An 18,816-nucleotide genomic window follows, 5' to 3' on the forward strand; every position below is an offset into this window, starting at 1 on the left:
CTTATCGGCCACTCAAGGATAAGGGTTAAAGAGTGTAGAATAGTCAAAACGACAATATAGTAATCGATAGTAATGGAAGTTTGGTAAATTTGTTTACTTAAGTGAAACGGCTCATCAGAAATTTGTTTACATTAGACTTGAAGACAACCATATTATAGAAAGCTGGAAAGCAGGAAAACGGAAGACAATTCCACAGGCGTGCAGTTCTAAGAAAGAAGCTTTGTTCATGGAATCTACGTTTAGGTTTAGGCACAGATAAAGAGTGGGGAAAATTATTGATAGTGTTTACAGCTAGACGAGTGTTTCTTGTGAAAGTTTTGCGAGGGGGGGACCATAGATTGAAGCTCAGTCGAACACTTTCCATGAAAATAACGATAAAGCAGAGACAAACTCGCAACATCTCTTCTGCGAGATAGAGGTTGCAGCAAAGAGAAAAGGACATCTCCCACCAGGCTACAAAGTCTATTTTGAACCCTATCAAGGCGGGACCAGTCTTTTCTAGCAGCTCCTGCCCAGATGTGGCAACAATATTCCATCCTTTCATAAGGTCTTCAATTCAATGGGCGAAACTGACACGTTCCTCTTCCTAAGGTCTTCAATTCATTCAGCTTTATATTATAGATATACATATGTGAGCGTAGCCCTATATATATATATATATATAGTCTTTGAAGTTTTTAACATTTGAAACTATACAAAAAAATATTTTTTATCATTCGTTAAAATAAAAAAAAAAAAATCTAGTCAGTAAGTCATTTAATCACCTGCAACCACTGCATCAACTCTAAAATTTACTATAATACCAATTTTTTTTTTTTTCTTTTTTTTTTTAAATTTTTTTTTTTTTTTACTTTTTTTTTATTTTTCAAGGGATCATCAGTTGTTTACCATGAAACTCTGTTTCGGGGATTTAAAAACAAAACAGTGTATTACATCATGGCTCCCCAGCAGTGTTGATCAAACACCACCACCCTTAATCTATATATATATATATATATGTGGCTTTTCCAATTTTATTTGTACATATGTTCACCTCTTACAAAGCATATCGCCACTTGGACGTAAGGGGCTACTATTTGTGGGGCATGTCTAGGAAAGATTAACGAGATATTTGTTTATGTTACATTTAAACTTCTGCATATCAGTACAGCCCGGGGAAACAGGCAGCAGGAAGGGAATTCCAAATCTAGATGTTCGGGGGTAGAAACTATGTGAATAGAAAGCATCCTGGCATTTAGGGACAACAATTGTGGCTAAGCGGGCTTGTCAAGGGCGCACAAGGCAAACGAGCTCATCGGAACACATCCCATTTAGATATTTGTAAAACAGGGACAGTAATGCAACACTGTGGCGATGGGACAGGGGCTGGAGGTAAGTTGATTAGTCGTGATGATAAAATACTACATTACATCCTAGGAGTAACTCGATCACAATCGCAGCATCTTTAGAGGAAGGAGTCTATTTTTCTCTCTAAATATTTTATCCTCCTACAAGAGCCAGGTACGTCCAAGGATGGAATACTGTTGCCACATCTGGGCAGGAGCTGCTAGAAAGGACTTGTCCTGCCTTAATAGAGTTAAAATAGACTTCGTAGCCACGTAGGAGATGTCCTTTTCTCTTCGCTGCAACCTCTATCTCACAGAAGAGATGTTGCGAGTTTGTCTCTGATGTATCGTTATTTTCATGGAAAGTGTTCGACTGAGCTTCAATCTATGGTCCCCCCCTCGCCAAACTTTCACAAGAAACACTCGTCTAGCTGTAAACACTATCAATAATTTTCCCCACTCTTTATCTGTGCCTAAACCTAAACGTAGATTCCATGAACAAAGCTTCTTTCTTAGAACTGCACGCCTGTGGAATTGTCTTCCGTTTTCCTGCTTTCCGGCTGACTACAATATGGTTGTCTTCAAGTCCAACGTGAACAAGTTCTTGATGAGCCGTTCCGCTTAAGTTAACAAATTTACCGAACTTCCATTACTAACGATTACTGTATTGTCCAACTGACTACTGTACACTCTTAACCCCTATCCTCGAGTAGTCTCTGGGCCTTGATAAGTGGTTATGCCTATGTAAAAAAAACAAAAAAAAAACTCCTGATTTCACCGGATCAAATTCCACACTTTTTTTTTTTTTTTTTTTTTACACAGGAATCACCACTTATCAAGACCAAGAAGCCACTCGAGGATAAGGTTTAATTGGTATACATTAGTCAATGTGATTATAGCGCAGTAAACACAAGTAGTTGGAATTTTGTAAATTGGGTTACTTAGGGGGGGGGACGGTTCATCAAGAATTTGTTTACATTGGACTTGTGGCAGGGAATTTCTGGTCCATGTATAGAGGCAACCCTATATACCTAGAGGCTCTCACTATCCAGTTCCCATTTCCCACCTCTCGGGAGCTGGCTCCCTTTCCCCCTCCCACCCCTGTCCACATAAAATGGCGTCATTGCCTAATTTGCTCTCGTGGGGAAGCAAATAATCACGCCCCCCCCACCTTCCTCGTAGCAGCCTTGGAAATGCTCTTAATGTATCTGCTCCGACTCATGTTCCCAAATCACTATATCTGGTTTAACAGCTGCGTTTTCTAGATATGTAGCAGTAGGGATTATGTAGTCATAGTGAATAGTGTAGTTGTCATTCCCAACTGTTCATTCGGGTATATGTTCCCAGGAGTTTTTACTACACTGAATGTTGAGTTTCTTACATATCTTCCAGTGAAGTCAACCTCTCTTGGTCGTAATGGAGGGATCCTCTTTTGAGCCAGTCCAGGGAACCATCCCTATCAATATATTCTTGGGTCATTTACGGCCTTTGATGTGTTACCATAGATGGTCGTGTCATCAGCATAGACGTCAACGAATGATTTACGTATGTGTTTTGGGAGATCATTGATGTGGATCAGGAAGAGAGTTGGGCCCAGGATGGACCCCTGAGGGACTCCAGCATTAATATTGCAGACTTCTGATTTTTGCCCAGCGACCACTACTCTTATGAACCTATCAGATAAAAATGATTTAATGATTGAGAAAATATTTCCAGTTATACAGTAGCTGGAAATTTTGTGAAGTAGGCCCTTATGCCATACCTTATCGAAGGCCTTTGATATGTCGAGAGAAGTTGATCTAGAAAGGAAGCCTTTGTTGAGAGATTCACTAATCCTATGAGATATAACCGTTAGCACATCTGCTGTAGATCTAGCAGAATGGAAACTTTATTGCATGTCACAAAGGTTATTTCTGCTGAGGTGGTTGACTATTTCTCTATTTAATATGGATTCCAGCAACTTACTCATGACACACAGGAGACTTATTGTTCTGTACTGAACGGGAGACGACTTATTACCTGAATTCTTAAATACACGGCATACTGATAAAAATCTCTTTTTTAGAACTGTCTTCCGTTTGCCTACTTTCAAGCTTACAATAAGGTCGTCTTCAAGTCCAACGTAAACAAATTCTTGATGATGTTTCCCATAAGTAATCCAATTCAACGAATGAATTAATATATTTGTGCTGGTGCATTTCGTCGATGGGACAGAGGCTGAAGCTTAGATGACAGTTCAGGACCTATCAGGTTGGCGAATCTCTTTTGAACCTTGTCGAGGAGCGAGAGACTAGTAGCAGATGCACCAGGCCAAATATGACAACAATACTCCATACATGGGCGAATGGTGGCCTTATGGAAGTATAAGGTGCTTTCTAGCACTTTATAGAAAGCCTGCCTTTTTTGCAGCGGTCCTGGCAATGCTCTCAATGTAATTGTTCCAACTCATGTTTCCTGTGAACGTTAGGCCGAGGAGTTTAAAAGATTTTCTTTCAGGTAATTAATCTTTGGCCATTGCTATTGGTGCTTAACTTCGGTGACCTGTGTGTAAACGTGATTGAGCCGTACCCAATTTTGCTCCCTTAAAATTTATTGTTTTGGGCTCAAATCGAATTAAAATGTTGGAGCCATGTTATTTATTTTTTTTTATTACATTTTCACCCCAAACAAGGCAAATTGCCACTTTGGTGTAGGGGGCTACTATCAGGGGCAACAACTACTGGGGTACTATGTAGGGATTTGGGCAGCAAGGTGTCGGTTCACGTTACACTTGAACTTCTGCACGTCAGTACTGTTGGGGAAGCAGGGACCTGGAATGGAATTCCAGAGTCTTGCGGTTCTGGGGAAGAAACTATTGGAGTAAAAAGATCTTTTACATCTAGGGACCTCTACAGTGTGGGGGTGGGATCTAGTAGCCTGTCGGGTTTGTCGAGGGTGCTCGCGTCGTGGGGGGCACAAGTGATTGCAGTTCATCAGAGCATTCACCACTAAAATACTTGTAGAACAGGCAGAGGGATGCAACATTTCGTCGATGGGACAGAGGCTGAAGCTTAGATGCCAGTTCAGGGCCTATCAGGTTTGCGACTCTCTTTTGAACCTTGTCAAGGAGCGAGAGACTAGTAGCAGATGCACCAGCCCAGATGTGGCAGCAATACTCCATACATGGGCGAATGGTGGCCTTATAGAGGTACAGGATACTTTCGGGTGTTAGTAGTTTTCCAGGTAACCTACATCTAAAATTTCAAGCGTTTAGACACAAACTTGGCGGAGGAGTTTGGTAGAGTCTGCAAATGTCAACTATTTAAACCTTACCTCTTGGCAGCGAAACTTTCGCCCAAAGCGGATTAAAAAAAACTTGTTCGCATAACCTTTATGTAAAATTTTAAATGTTTAGATCAAGAATTGGCTGAATAGTTTGCTAGACACTGCAAACGTCAAATCTTTTTAACTTTGACAGGGCTCTACGGACAAACTTATGTTTAGTTCGCCTTCGACAACTAAATATTTCCGTTTACTAGCTAAATAGAAAAGTGGCTAGCCAAACTTACATGATTTTTAGAATATGACATCTTCGTTCTGTGACGAATACGTACCTCTTGGCAGCGAAACTTTCGCCCAAAACGGATTTAAATGTGCTTTCAGATAAAGACTCTTTGGCCATTGCTATTGGTGGTAGAGAAGGTTTCTTGTAGTTATTGAAGGAAACAAGTTTAGTCTTGGCGGCATTTAATGTGACCATCCATTTTTGTCCCCATTCTACTACGGATCGGAGGTCATCGTCTAGTGTTTCTCCCATTTCTTTAGTTATGTGTTCATTTGTTTTCTTGTTGTGTCTGTTATAGAGCGTCTTGTCTCTATGGGTCTTTAGCCAGTTAAAATATTTCTCAAGGGGTCAAAATGGGTCGTAATCAGTTCACATGCTTGTTACGTTGGTACAGTGGTAACGTCACCAGCTTCGAATGCTACAGTAATGGAGATTCGGTAGATTTGTTAACTTATATGGAACGGCTCATCAAGAACTTGTTTACGTTAGACTTGAAGACAACCATATTGTAGTCAGCCGGAAAGCAGGAAAACGGAAGACAATTCCACAGGCGTGCAGTTCTAAGAAAGAAGCTTTGTTCATGGAATCTACGTTTAGGTTTAGGCACAGATAAAGAGTGGGGGAAATTATTGATAGTGTTTACGTACGTGAATATTCGGTGATTTCTGCGAGTTTACGTGGATTGCTAAAAAGTTCAGCGAAACTCATAACAAGCTTAGCTTCGTATTCGTTAAATGCTGGAATAAACATAAATAACATTTTTTTTTTTTTTTTACATAGGCATCACCACATTATCAAGGCCAAGAGGCCACTCAAGGATAAGGGTTAAAGAGTGTACAGTAGAAATTGGACATTATAGTAATCATTAGTAATGAAAATTTGGTAAAGTTGATAACTTATATGGAACGGCTCATCAAGAACTTATTTACGTTAGACTTGAACACAACCATATTGTAGTCAGCCGGAAAGCAGGAAAACGGAAGACAATTCCACAGGCGTGCAGTTCTAAGAAAGAAGCTTTGTTCATGGAATCTACGTTTAGGTTTAGGCACAGATAAAGAGTGGGAGAAAGTAGCCTTCTGCTCCAGTAGTTTCTTCCCAAGAACTACTAGACTAGGGAACTCCTTTCCGGAATTCTGTTTCCTCAATTGTACTGACATGCAGAAGTTCAAGTGTAATATGAACAAATATCTTGCTACTCGTCTTCCTTCATAATACCCTTGCAACTTATGTCCCGATAGTAGCCCCTGCTTCAAAGTGGCACTGTGCCTTTTTTTTTGGGGGGGGGTGAAAATTGAATATAAAACAAACTAAAAGTCGAAGAACGGCGCTATGGGCTTCAAATGATTCGATTTTTTATAGACGGTTCTTTTATGGCATAAAGGTTTACTTCATAAGATCGCTAGCTATGGTATAGCTGGAAAAGTCTTCTCAATTATTAAATCATTTCTTTCTGATAGGTTCATAAGAGTAGTAGTTGAGGGGCAAAAATCAGAAGCTCACAGTATTAATGCCGGTGTCCCTCAGGGATCCATCCTGGGCCCAACTCTTTTCCTGATCTACATTAATGATCTTCCAAATCACATCCTTACATCATTTGTAGACATTTATGCTGACGACACTACCATTTATGGTACCACATCTAAGACAGTAAACGACCAAGTTCTCTCCAATTCTCTCTCCTCTGATCTTGAGCACGTAGTACAATGGGGAAAGGAGTGGCTGGTTACTTTTAATGCATCTAAAACCAAGCTTCTCTCTTTACACCATCAACATTCTAATTCACATTTGTCATCAATTGAAATGAATGGCTCTCGTCTGCAGGAGGCCTCAAGTTTTGACAAGCTTCTGGGCTTGACCTTTACTCCTGATCTTAAATGGAACACGTATATCAAATCTGTTGCCAAGGCCGCTGGAAAAATGGTGGGATCTTTCTATCGATCCAGTAGATATCTCACTGCTGATGCTATTCTCTATCTATATAAGAGCCAGGTACGTCCAAGGATGGAATACTGTTGCCACATCTGGGCAGGAGCTGCTAGAAAGGACTTGTCCTGCCTTGATAGAGTTCAAAATAGACTTCGTAGCCTCGTAGGAGATGTCCTTTTCTCCTCCTTGCAACCTCTATCTCACAGAAGAGATGTTGCGAGTTTGTCTCTGATGTATCGTTATTTTCATGGAAAGTGTTCAACTGAGCTTCAATCTATGGTCCCCCCTCGCCAAACTTTCACAAGAAACACTCGTCTAGCTGTAAACACTATCAATAATTTCCCCCACTCTTTATCTGTGCCTAAACCTAAACGTAGATTCCATGAACAAAGCTTCTTTCTTAGAACTGCACGCCTGTGGAATTGTCTTCCGTTTTCCTGCTTTCTGGCTGACTACAATATGGTTGCGTTCAAGTCTAAAGTAAATAAGTTCTTGATGAGCCGTTCCATATAAGTTATTAAATTTACCAAATTTTCATTACTAATGATTACTATATTGACCAATTTCTACTGTACACTCTTTAACCCTTATCCTTGAGTGGCCTCTGGGCCTTGATAATGTGGTGATGCCTTTGTAAAAAAAAAAAAAAAAAAATGTCCGTTAAAATTATCTTTAAGGGTTCAAAAAGGTGTCAAAATTGAAAAAAATGTCATTATACATTTTACCCATTCATCTAGTTTATTTGTAACTTTTAATTTAAATCCGCCCATACGCGGCTTATTTTGTACAGTGGTAACGTCACCAGCTTTGAAAGCTACAGTTTAGGTTTCGATTCTAGCTGATGGCACTCAAATACTTTTTTTTCATTTATAAAATAACGAGTCTATCATTCAAACGTGATAGTGTTTGAATATATGGTTAAGTAGCTTTTTAAGTCATTTAGAACTGCTTTCAAGTTTCACCGCTCACTCATTATTCGAACAAATTTCAAACAATTATCACAGTTTATAGATCACCTTCGCTATATTGTGAAAAAAAAAACAAAAAAAAACAACAACAACAAAAAACCGTGTTCAAAATCGTAAAAAAAAACGTAAGGAGGTGAGCGACATTTTTTTTTTTTTTTTTAATTTTTTTTTTTTACACAGTGATCACCACTTATCAAGGCCCGGAAGCCACTCAGGGATAAGGGTTATTGCAAGTACATTACGTTAGTCTGTAGATTTGATGAAGTGTTTACTTAAGGGGGCGGTTCATTAGGAATTTGTTAACATTGGACTTGAACACATCCAAGTTGTAGTCCGGTGGGAAGCAGGCAGACGGAACAGAGTTCCACAGGCGTGCAGTTCTAAGAAAGAAGCTTTGTACATGGAATCCGCGTTTGGATTTAGGCACAGATATAGAGTGGGGGAAATTTTTCACAGTGGATTCAGCTAGACGGGTGTTTTTCATGAAAGATTGGCAAGGAGGGACCAGAGATTGGAGTTCAGACGAGCACCTGCCATGGAAATAACGATAAAACAAGGATAGGCTCGCAACGTCTCTTCTGAGGGAGAGAGGTTGCAGGGTAGAGAAAAGAGCATCCCCCACTAAGCCACGAAGTCTATTTTGTACTATGTCAAGGCAGGATAGGCTGTTTTTAGCAGCTCCTGCCCAGATATGGCAACAATATCCCATCCTTGGACGTACTTGGCTTTTATATAGATAGAGAATTGCATCAGTATTGAGATATCTTCTGGAGCGGTAGAAGGATCCCACCATTTTTCCAGCGACCTTGGCAACAGACTTGATGTACGTGTTCCATTTCAGATCAGGAGTAAAGGTCAAACCCAGAAGCCTGTCAAAACACGGGGCCTCACCCAGACGAGAGCCATCCATCACAATTGATGCCAGATGGGGATCAGAGCGTTTATGATGTAAGGATAGGAGTTTGGTTTTGGATGCATTGAAGGTAATCAGCCACATCTTCCCCCACTGAACCACGCGCTCGAGATCAGAGGAGAGAGAATCAGAGAGAACTTTGTCATTTACAGCCTTTGATGTGTTTATGACTGGTTTCCATAGCAACCACGTCGCTTCAGCGACTACTGTTGCTACCAATTCACAGCTCCAGAAGTAACAAGTTAAACAGACAGAACGAAAGCATTAAGGGAAGAATGTTGGGGGTATTTTATTGAAAGCAGAAGAGTGCCGTACATTGTTATTACATATATGTTTATGGGGGCAAAAAAATAAGACTGGAATTAAACAAAAAACAAGTGAATTTATCGGAAACCTTGAACATTCATGGATTACAATAGAAAAATGCGAGCATTAAAAGTAATATGGTTAAGCTTAAACATGGAAAAGTAAAGGACTAGTTGTTAAAACTGGAAAAGAAAAGGACAAGATATTCTAATAAAAAAATATAATAAATTTATAACTTAAAATATTGCAGCATTAAGAATTGATTATATAATGTTATTACAATAGAAAAATGCGAGCATGAAAAGTTATATGGTTAAGCTTAAACATGGAAAAGTAAAGGACTAGTTGTTAAAACTGGAAAAGAAAAGGACAAGATATTCTAGTAAAAAATATAATAAATTTATAACTTAAAATATTGCAGCATTAAGAATTGATTATATAATGTTATTACAATAGAAAAATGCGAGCATGAAAAGTTATATGGTTAAGCTTAAACATGGAAAAGTAAAGGACTAGTTGTTAAAACTGGAAAAGAAAAGGACAAGATATTCTAGTAAAAAATATAATAAATTTATAACTTAAAATATTGCAATATTAAGAGTTTTTTAAAATCTATAATATAAAGCTGAACGTCTGTGTGTGTGTGTGTTTGTCTTGTCACGAATAGGCTCCTATATGGTTGACTATTTAAAAAAAACTGATCACATATAATGATAGAAGATGTATCGAGACACAGGAATGGCTATGTTGGATCTGGCAGAACGGTGGTTCATTAAAATTGTGGGGTCTGCGTTCGCACCTGCTCCACAAAGTATGGAATTAAAAAATTAATAAAAAAAAAAACGTTTACAAGTGTTTTTGATATAGATTTACATAATAATACTGTTATAAGTATGTTTTAACTTAAATAAGGATGGTATAATAAAATTGTGGGGTCTGCGTTCGTGCCTGGCGTCCATAGAATGGAAATAGACACAAACTTTAATAAAGACTTTTCATATCTATCTGCGTAAGTATACTTTGATAATTATGTTTCAGTTTGAAGAAATATGGTATAATAAAATTATAGGGTGTTCGTTCGCGCCTGACCTCCATAGAATGGAAATATGTCACAAAGTTTAACAAGGTTTTTTAATATAGATCCACAGAATATTGTGATAAGTGTTTCAGTGTGAACAGATATAGTATAATAAATTATGGGGTTTATCTATTTTATTTTTACTTTCATCATATTTTGCTTTGGTTTTGATACCCCCAAATTCGAAGCTATCTCTTTACAACCCTTCCTTTTCATAACCTATCATACTTTCATAAATCAGAGTCCATTTTCTGTCGGCTGTTTTTGAACCCAGTCAACGACGGGTACTTTTGCTACTATATATATATATATATATATAAAATTGTAATTCAATGAATTTCAAAAAACTCTCATTGAAATGAAATGAAGTGGTTGAGTTTCATATCAAAGAATTTTTATTATTCTAAGCAAGACAAAGAATGTTTTAGAAAATTAATCTCCTTAACCTATAGGGTTTCGATGTCTACCATCTCATCAGAGGAGATGCTAATAACTATTTGCTAATATTTTCTCTCCTCTGATGAGATGGTAGACATCGAAACCCTATAGGTTAAGGAGATTAATTTTCTAAAACATTCTTTGTCTTGCTTAGAATAATAAAAATTCTTTGCTATGAAACTCAACCACTTCATTTCATTTCAATGAGAGTTTTTTGAAATTCATTGAATTACAATTTAATTTATTAGCTCTATCTTGCATATCGAGCAATTTTTGATTTAGATGGGATAACTTATAGAATATTACTGCCAGTAATATTTTGTAAACCTACAATATCACGTTTACATAACCACTGATTGTTAAATAAAAACTATTCCGAAGTATATATATATATATATATATATATATATATATATATATATATAGATAGATAGATAGATAGATAGATAGATAGATGACTAGTTTATTTGTCCTTCTTTCTTTTAAATGGTACAAAAGTTATATTGATAATATTAATTTATAATAAATTTATATCGTGTTATATTTCGGGGGGGGGGCGTAATTCTGTGGTGATTTTTGGCAGTGCCCAATTGTTAAGGAAACCTTGGATGATAGTAGTACGGCTATATCTCGGTGGCCGTGTTAGTAGACTAAAAATCCAAGTATTGCTAGCTGGCTTGTAAATTGCTGTTCGACCCGACCCCACCGTTTTCCGTTGCGAGGCGAGGGATGGGAAGATGGAGATGATGGAGGATGTGGAGGGGGGGGGGAATTATGTTGTATGTCCGGTATCGAAGTAGCAAGTTTAAAAAAAAAAAAAAAAAAAAAAGGACCAGTGCCTCTTTCGTAGCCGACGGCACCTTAAGATTCCTGGAATTAAAAAAAAAAAAAAAAAAAAAAAAAAAAGATGGGAGAAGAGGATGCTGCGGGATTTGATGGCTTTTAAAGGAAGCCATTTTTTTCTTCTTTTTTTTTCTTTATTTTTCTTTTTCTTCTTCACCATCGTTTTTTCTTCCTCTTCTTCATCTTTGACTTCTATGGTTCCCTTTTTTTTATCGTCGTGTTTCTTCCCCCCCCTCCCCGTATTCCTATTTTGAGAAATCGTCGTCTTTTTAGTTGCGTGCAAGAGACTCTATAAGTCGGTCGGTCGGTCTGTCCGTAACACTTTTGTGCTTGGCCTTTTTGGTTAAGATCAAAGGTCTGTTGTTAATAGATGCTGTTCTTAGCTTTTTAAGCTTTTCTTGGCCTTTTGGCCAGGATCAAAGTGTAGTATCTGTTCCGGCAGATGCTGCAAGCTATGACTGGCTATGACTAGCAAAGACCAGATGTGGGGGCAACCCCACATGCCTGACCTTTAACCAGCTCCCATTTCCCACCTCTCGGGAGCTGGTCCCCTTTTTCCCTTCCCCCTCCCTTCACTCCTCACATTAAAAATCGGCCTTGTGCCTAATTTGCTCGGTGGGGGAGCAAATAAATACCATCTGTTCCGGCAGATGCTGCACTTAAGATAATTTGTACCAGTCAATGGAGGGGAAACCCTCTATACTGGGAACCGCCTGGGTAATACCTAGGAGGTCCACCCTCCCAGGCCTTGCCACCGGGCTTTCCGGTGGGGCAAGTTTATTGCTTGCTGCCTGAGGCGCCCCGACCGGGGAATGCCGACGGGGTTACTCAGGCAATTTTTAAAATTGCAGGAGTGCCCCTCCTTTAGGGGAGCCTGCGGGGTTCCCACTTTCCGGCCTTGTGCCACATAATGCTGATGTGGGCAGCATTTAAATAAAAACCCTCTATACTGGGACAATTATTATTTTTGGTAACCAGAGTGCCCCCTTTTTGCCTACTTTTAGGGGAGCTGGTTTTTACCTCACATTAAAAACGGCCTTGTGCCTAATTTGCTCAGTGGGGGAGCAAATAAACACCATCTGTTCCGGCAGATACTGCAAGCAAAGACCATATGTGGGGGCAACCGCACATATAAGACCTTGGTCAATGTAGGGGCAACCCTTCATACCAATTGTCACTATCCAGCTCCCCTACTCCCCGGGGAGTTGGTCCCCATTTCCCCTTCACTCCTCACATTAAAAATCGGCCTTGTGCCTAATTTGCTCTGTGGGGGAGCAAATAAATATCCTTTCTTGGCCTTCGGGCCAAGCTGGTCCACGAAGGGACATCTGTTCCTGATCGGGATCTGATCGTTTACTTTAAACATTTGCTTAAAGTAAAGATCAGATGCGATTGGAAGAGGTTGCCTAGAGTGGAATTTGACAAGAGGTGGGTGCACAGCACTAGTTTGTGCATCCGTCGAGGAGCCAAGTTTCAATACGTGTTCCCTCCTTAGGCATGGCATGGGCGGTGCTGGGTCCTACGGAACCCATCCCGCCTAGGTTAGCATTATAAGTTCAGTAAAGTAACTCTTGACTGGTGGTACAAATGAGATCCTGTTCCTGATTTTATTTTTTGGTATTAGAGAACCTCTGAGTCTGCCCAACCCCCCTGCTCCTCATCTTTATTTTCTGATGCCCCCGGTCATCCCCCTACTCAGAGGTCACCTTCCTACCCCCTCCATCCGTTGCTTTATTTTCTCCCACCTCCATTAAGGCGACTTCCCCAAACCCCATTAGGGATGCTCTGCTTGTTTTCGGTTCCCCGGAAAACAGTGGGGGATCTAGCCACATAGAATAGTACAGGGGGGTCTTACTAACAACACATTAGTAGTTTTTTCTTTATTTTTGAAATGAACACTTTCATTAGTTTTTCCCCACTCCACGAACATTTTACGCCAATTAATTCAAGAACTCTTTCTAATGAAATCGAACTTTATTTTCTCACACATACACACACACAAAAAAAAAAAAAAAAAAAAAAAAAAATGCACACACAACATACAGAAATGAATATACAAATTGTAAATAGTTAAATTTTACATTGAACGCTGGGGTTATTAGTTAGATTAGGATCCACAGAGTGATTGAGGTATTTTGGTAAATGTTGCCAGTCAAGAGTAAGACTTCAAAGTCTCATCTGTTACATAGTCAAAAAGACCCTGTACCCTCCCCCTCCCAATTTCTTGTAGGGCCTTGTGCCTAATTTTGTTGAATTGAATTTTTTGTTCGTTTTTTATGTTCAATTTTTTCTTTCTCAATAAAATATATAAACAAGATCAAAGTGTAGTATCTGTTCCGGCAGATACTGCACTTAAGATGATTTGTACCAGTCAATGGAGGGGAAACCCTCTATACTGGGACAATTATTATTTTTGGTAACCAGAGTGACCCCTTTTAGGGGAGCTGGTTTTTACCTCACATTAAAAACGGCCTTGTGCCTAATTTGCTCAGTGGGGGAGCAAATAAATACCATCTGTTCCGGCAGATGCTGCACTTAAGATAATTTGTACCAGTCAATGGAGGGGAAACCCTCTATACTGGGACAATTATTATTTTTGGTAACCAGAGTGCCCCCTTTTTGCCTACTTTTAGGGAAGCTGGTTTTTACCTCACATTAAAAACGGCCTTGTGCCTAATTTGCTCAGTGGGGAGCAAATAAATACCATCAAAGTGTAGTATCTGTTCCGGCAGATGCTGCACTTAAGATAATTTGTACCAGTCAATGGAGGGGAAACCCTCTATACTGGGACAATTATTATTTTTGGTAACCAGAGTGCCCCCTTTTTGCCTACTTTTAGGGGAGCTGGTTTTTACCTCACATTAAAAACGGCCTTGTGCCTAATTTGCTCAGTGGGGGAGCAAATAAATACCATCTGTTCCGGCAGATACTGCAAGCTATGACTAGCTATGACTAGCTATGACTAGCAAAGACCAGATGTGGGGGCAACCCCACATGCCTGACCATTAACCAGCTCCCATTTCCCACCTCTCGGGAGCTGGTCCCCTTTTTCCCTTCCCCTCCCTTCACTCCTCACATTAAAAATTGGCCTTGTGCCTAATTTGCTCGGTGGGGGAGCAAATAAATACCATCTGTTCCGGCAGATACACATCTTCGGGACAAGATCAAAGTGTAGTATCTGTTCCGGCAGATGCTGCACTTAGGATAATTTGTACCAGTCAATGGAGGGGAAACCCTCTATACTGGGACAATTATTATTTTTGGTAACCAGAGTGACCCCTTTTAGGGGAGCTGGTTTTTACCTCACATTAAAAACGGCCTTGTGCCTAATTTGCTCAGTGGGGGAGCAAATAAATACCATCTGTTCCGGCAGATACTACACTGAAGATAATTTGTACCAGTCAATGGAGGGGAAACCCTCTATACTGGGACAATTATTATTTTTGGTAACCAGAGTGCCCCCTTTTTGGGGAGCTGGTTTTTACCTCACATTAAAAACGGCCTTGTGCCTAATTTGCTCAGTGGGGGAGCAAATAAATACCATCTGTTCCGGCAGATGCTGCACTTAAGATAATTTGTACCAGTCAATGGAGGGGAAACCCTCTATACTGGGACAATTATTATTTTTGGTAACCAGAGTGCCCCCTTTTTGCCTACTTTTAGGGGAGCTGGTTTTTACCTCACATTAAAAACGGCCTTGTGCCTAATTTGCTCAGTGGGGGAGCAAATAAATACCATCAAAGTGTAGTATCTGTTCCGGTAGATACTGCAAGCAAAGACCATATGTGGGGGCAACCGCACATATAAGACCTTGGTCAATGTAGGGGCAACCCTTCATACCAATTGTCACTATCCAGCTCCCCTACTCCCCGGGGAGTTGGTCCCCATTTCCCCTTCACTCCTCACATTAAAAATCGGCCTTGTGCCTAATTTGCTCTGTGGGGGAGCAAATAAATATCCTTTCTTGGCCTTCGGGCCAAGATCAAAGTGTAGTATCTGTTCCGGCAGATGCTGCAAGCTATGACTAGCTATGACTAGCAAAGACCAGATGTGGGGGCGGCCCCACATGCCTGACCTTTAACCAGCTCCCATTTTCCACCTCTCGGGAGCTGGTCCCCTTTTTCCCTTCCCCCTCCCTTCACTCCTCACATTAAAAATCGGCCTTGTGTCTAATTTGCTCGGTGGGGGAGCAAATAAATACCATCTGTTCCGGCAGCTACTGCAAGCTATGACTAGCTATGACTAGCAAAGACCAGATGTGGGGGCGGCCCCACATGCCTGACCTTTAACCAGCTTCCATTTCCCACCTCTCGGGAGCTGGTCCCCTTTTTCCCTTCCCCCTCCCTTCACTCCTCACATTAAAAATCGGCCTTGTGTCTAATTTGCTCGGTGGGGGAGCAAATAAATACCATCTGTTCCGGCAGCTACTGCAAGCTATGACTAGCTATGACTAGCAAAGACCAGATGTGGGGGCGGCCCCACATGCCTGACCTTTAACCAGCTCCCATTTTCCACCTCTCGGGAGCTGGTCCCCTTTTTCCCTTCCCCCTCCCTTCACTCCTCACATTAAAAATTGGCCTTGTGCCTAATTTGCTCGGTGGGGGAGCAAATAAATACCATCTGTTCTTACTACATGCTGTACATATGTTTGTAACTTTGTGATATAAAGTGGGGGATCACTTTTCTGTATTAATTTAATGTAAAATGATCACCCACTTTATGACAGTCAGTCTGAAAGCCATTCAAGTTGTTTTTGAAGGATTCCAGTTATTTTTTAAGCATTCAAGTCATTCTTAAGGTCATTCAATTCATCGTTAAATTCATTAAAGTCATTCTAAGTCATTTACTTTTTTTTTTCTTTTTTTTTATTCAATTTTCACCCCAAACAAGGCACAGTGCCACTTTGAAGCAGGGGGCTACTATTAGGGAATTAATTAGCGGGGTCATTATGAAGGGAGAAGAGTAGAAAGATGTTTGTTAACATTACACTTGAACTTCTGCATATCATTGCAGTTGGGAAAGCAGAATCCCGGAAGAGAGTTCCAAAGACCCGCAGTTCTGGGGAAGAAACTATTGGAGTAAAAGGCTTTCTTGCACCTAGGGATCTCTACTGTAAAGGGATGAGACTTAGTAGCTTGTCGGGTTTGTCGGGGGTAGTTACGTCGGGGAGGTACAAGTGTTTGCAGTTCGTCATAGCATTCACCATTAAAGTATTTGTAGAACAGGCAGAGGGATGCAACATCTCATTGATGGGACAGAGGCTGAAGCCTAGATGACAGTTCAGGACCTATCAGGTTGGCGACTCTCTTTTGAACCCTGTCCAGGAGCGAGAGACAAGCAGCAGATGCACCAGCCCAGATGTGACAACAGTACTCCATACATGGGCGAATGGTTGCCTTATAGAGGTATAGGATACTGGCAGGCGTAAGTAGTTTTCTAGCACGGTAGAGGGAGCCAACCTTCCTTGCAGCAGCCTTGGCAATGCTCTCAATGTATCTATTCCAGTTCATATTCCCTGTAAACGTTAGGCCGAGGAGTTTAAAAGAAGTACTCTCAGGCAATGTGTTCTTGGCCATTTTTATTTATTTAAGTCATTTCAGCCCATTTTTCGATCATTTTAGTTCATCTTCAAGAATTTCATGTCAATCCTACATTCACGCATTCATTCATTACACGAGAGCACGCGACTAATGGCTATCAGCCTTGTTCTTTTACAAAGGGGGCACCACTTATCAAGGCCCGGAAGCCACTCGAGGATAAGGTTAATATCTCAATACACCTTATTGCATTTATTTGCTTCCCCACAGAAGCAAATTAGGCGCAAGGCCGTTTTTTAATGTGAGGGTTAATACCAGCTCCCCTAAAAGTAGGCAAAAAGGGGGCACTCTGGTTACCAAAAATAATAATTGTCCCAGTATAGAGAGTTCCCCCTCCATTGACTGGTACGAATTACCTTAAGTCAGCAGAACAGATACTACACTTTGAGATATTAAATCTTTTATTCAGCAAAAAAATTAACATCAACCCGCCGAATATATGTCAACCTATGTCACGGTAACATATATTGAGCGAGTTTCTAACAGTATTTCGTCTTGTTCTTTATTTATAACTCATTTTCCCAAACTTACCGCCTCAAAGAGAGAGTCGGCTACCATTTTGAATTTTCCAATACATCGGTAAACACTGTATGTTTTTCGAGCTGAATAAACAGGTTACATTAAATATAAACACTAAAAACTTATCCAGTTGGATAGAAAATAACTGTTAACGAGCATCTCTCCCCCCCTCTCTGGCTTTCTTACACTTTCTATTTTCTCTCTCTGTGTCTCTATAAGAGAATAGAGAAGGAGAGAGGGAGATGGAGAGAGAGAGAGAGAGAGGTGAGTAAACGTGGAGGTAGACACGTTTACCAGAACCAAAGGTCAGCTGACCAAATTACGTATGTGTGACGTGGTTGGCTAGATCTGAGAGATTTGATTTGAGCTTTGAAGAAGACGGACGTTTTCCGTGGTCTCCCCCCTCTTAACTGGGGAGGGGGGAGACGAACGCTGACGTGTGTGAAGAAGAACCACACAAGCAGATTTCACTTTACACCTGCTGCAGGACCTCTGGGGAAAGTGAAATAAAAACTATAAAACCATTTCATCGTCTTGGAGTGATAAATCTTCGTCAAACAGGTATCAAGTCTCCCTCCAGGATGAGAAATTTCCAGATGGTTCAACAGCGAGAAACAGAGGTAGGTTCAGAAATTACATGTCACACACACGATTCCCTTTATGATAATCAAACACACAACCATTTATATTAGAGACAATCACACGGAATCTTTCTTATGTTATATAGAAAACATAAAATGTGCCCCTAAATGAAGAACTCTATATAACATATTCAAATGTAACGAAAGCTCAATTTGGTACCCCTATAGGATAACTTCAATGAAGAACGAATATATAACATAACTTATCTTGCCTTTGACACCGTTTATTTGTTATATATTTGTTTTGTGACAACGTTTTCGAATCTATGTGTACAGTAAAACAAACCCCCATTTCTGACTTACAAATGCGGTAGTCTCATATGTCATTTTTACTTTCTATGGTTTTGGTATTCCCGCATTTATATTTTTTACAAAATGGGTGACTGATTTACCATAACGTTGTAACTAAAAAGTGAGCACTCCTTTCAAATGTCGAAATAATGATATATATATATTATAAAAAGCTGAATGTCTGTGTGGTTGACTATTATAGAAAACTGATCGCGTATAATGATAGAAGATGTATCGAGACACAGGAATGGGTATGTTTGATCTGGCATAATGATGATTCATTAAAATTGTAGGGTCTGCATACGCGCCTGGTTCACAAAGTATGGAAATAAAAAATTTAAAAAAACGTTTACAAGTGTTTTTGATATAGATGTACATAAGAATACTTTGATAACTATGTTTTAACTTAAATAGGGATGGTATA

The 18,816-nt window shown here is 40.0% G+C and overlaps 1 protein-coding gene and 2 pseudogenes across 2 annotated transcripts in view; all 3 read left to right on the forward strand.

Moving 5' to 3' along the window:
* LOC145268437 (uncharacterized) overlaps positions 1 to 18,816 on the forward strand; it is a 1,138,892-nt gene that overhangs the window by 53,108 nt on the left and 1,066,968 nt on the right. The window lies entirely within an intron of this gene.
* On the forward strand, positions 11,735 to 11,899 carry LOC145268535 (U2 spliceosomal RNA; annotated as a pseudogene).
* LOC145268481 (U2 spliceosomal RNA) lies at positions 15,301 to 15,465 on the forward strand (annotated as a pseudogene).

This window comes from Euprymna scolopes, chromosome 43 (genome assembly GCF_053919585.1).
Source record: "Euprymna scolopes isolate OS-2025 chromosome 43, ASM5391958v1, whole genome shotgun sequence".
NCBI lineage: Eukaryota > Metazoa > Mollusca > Cephalopoda > Sepiida > Sepiolidae > Euprymna > Euprymna scolopes.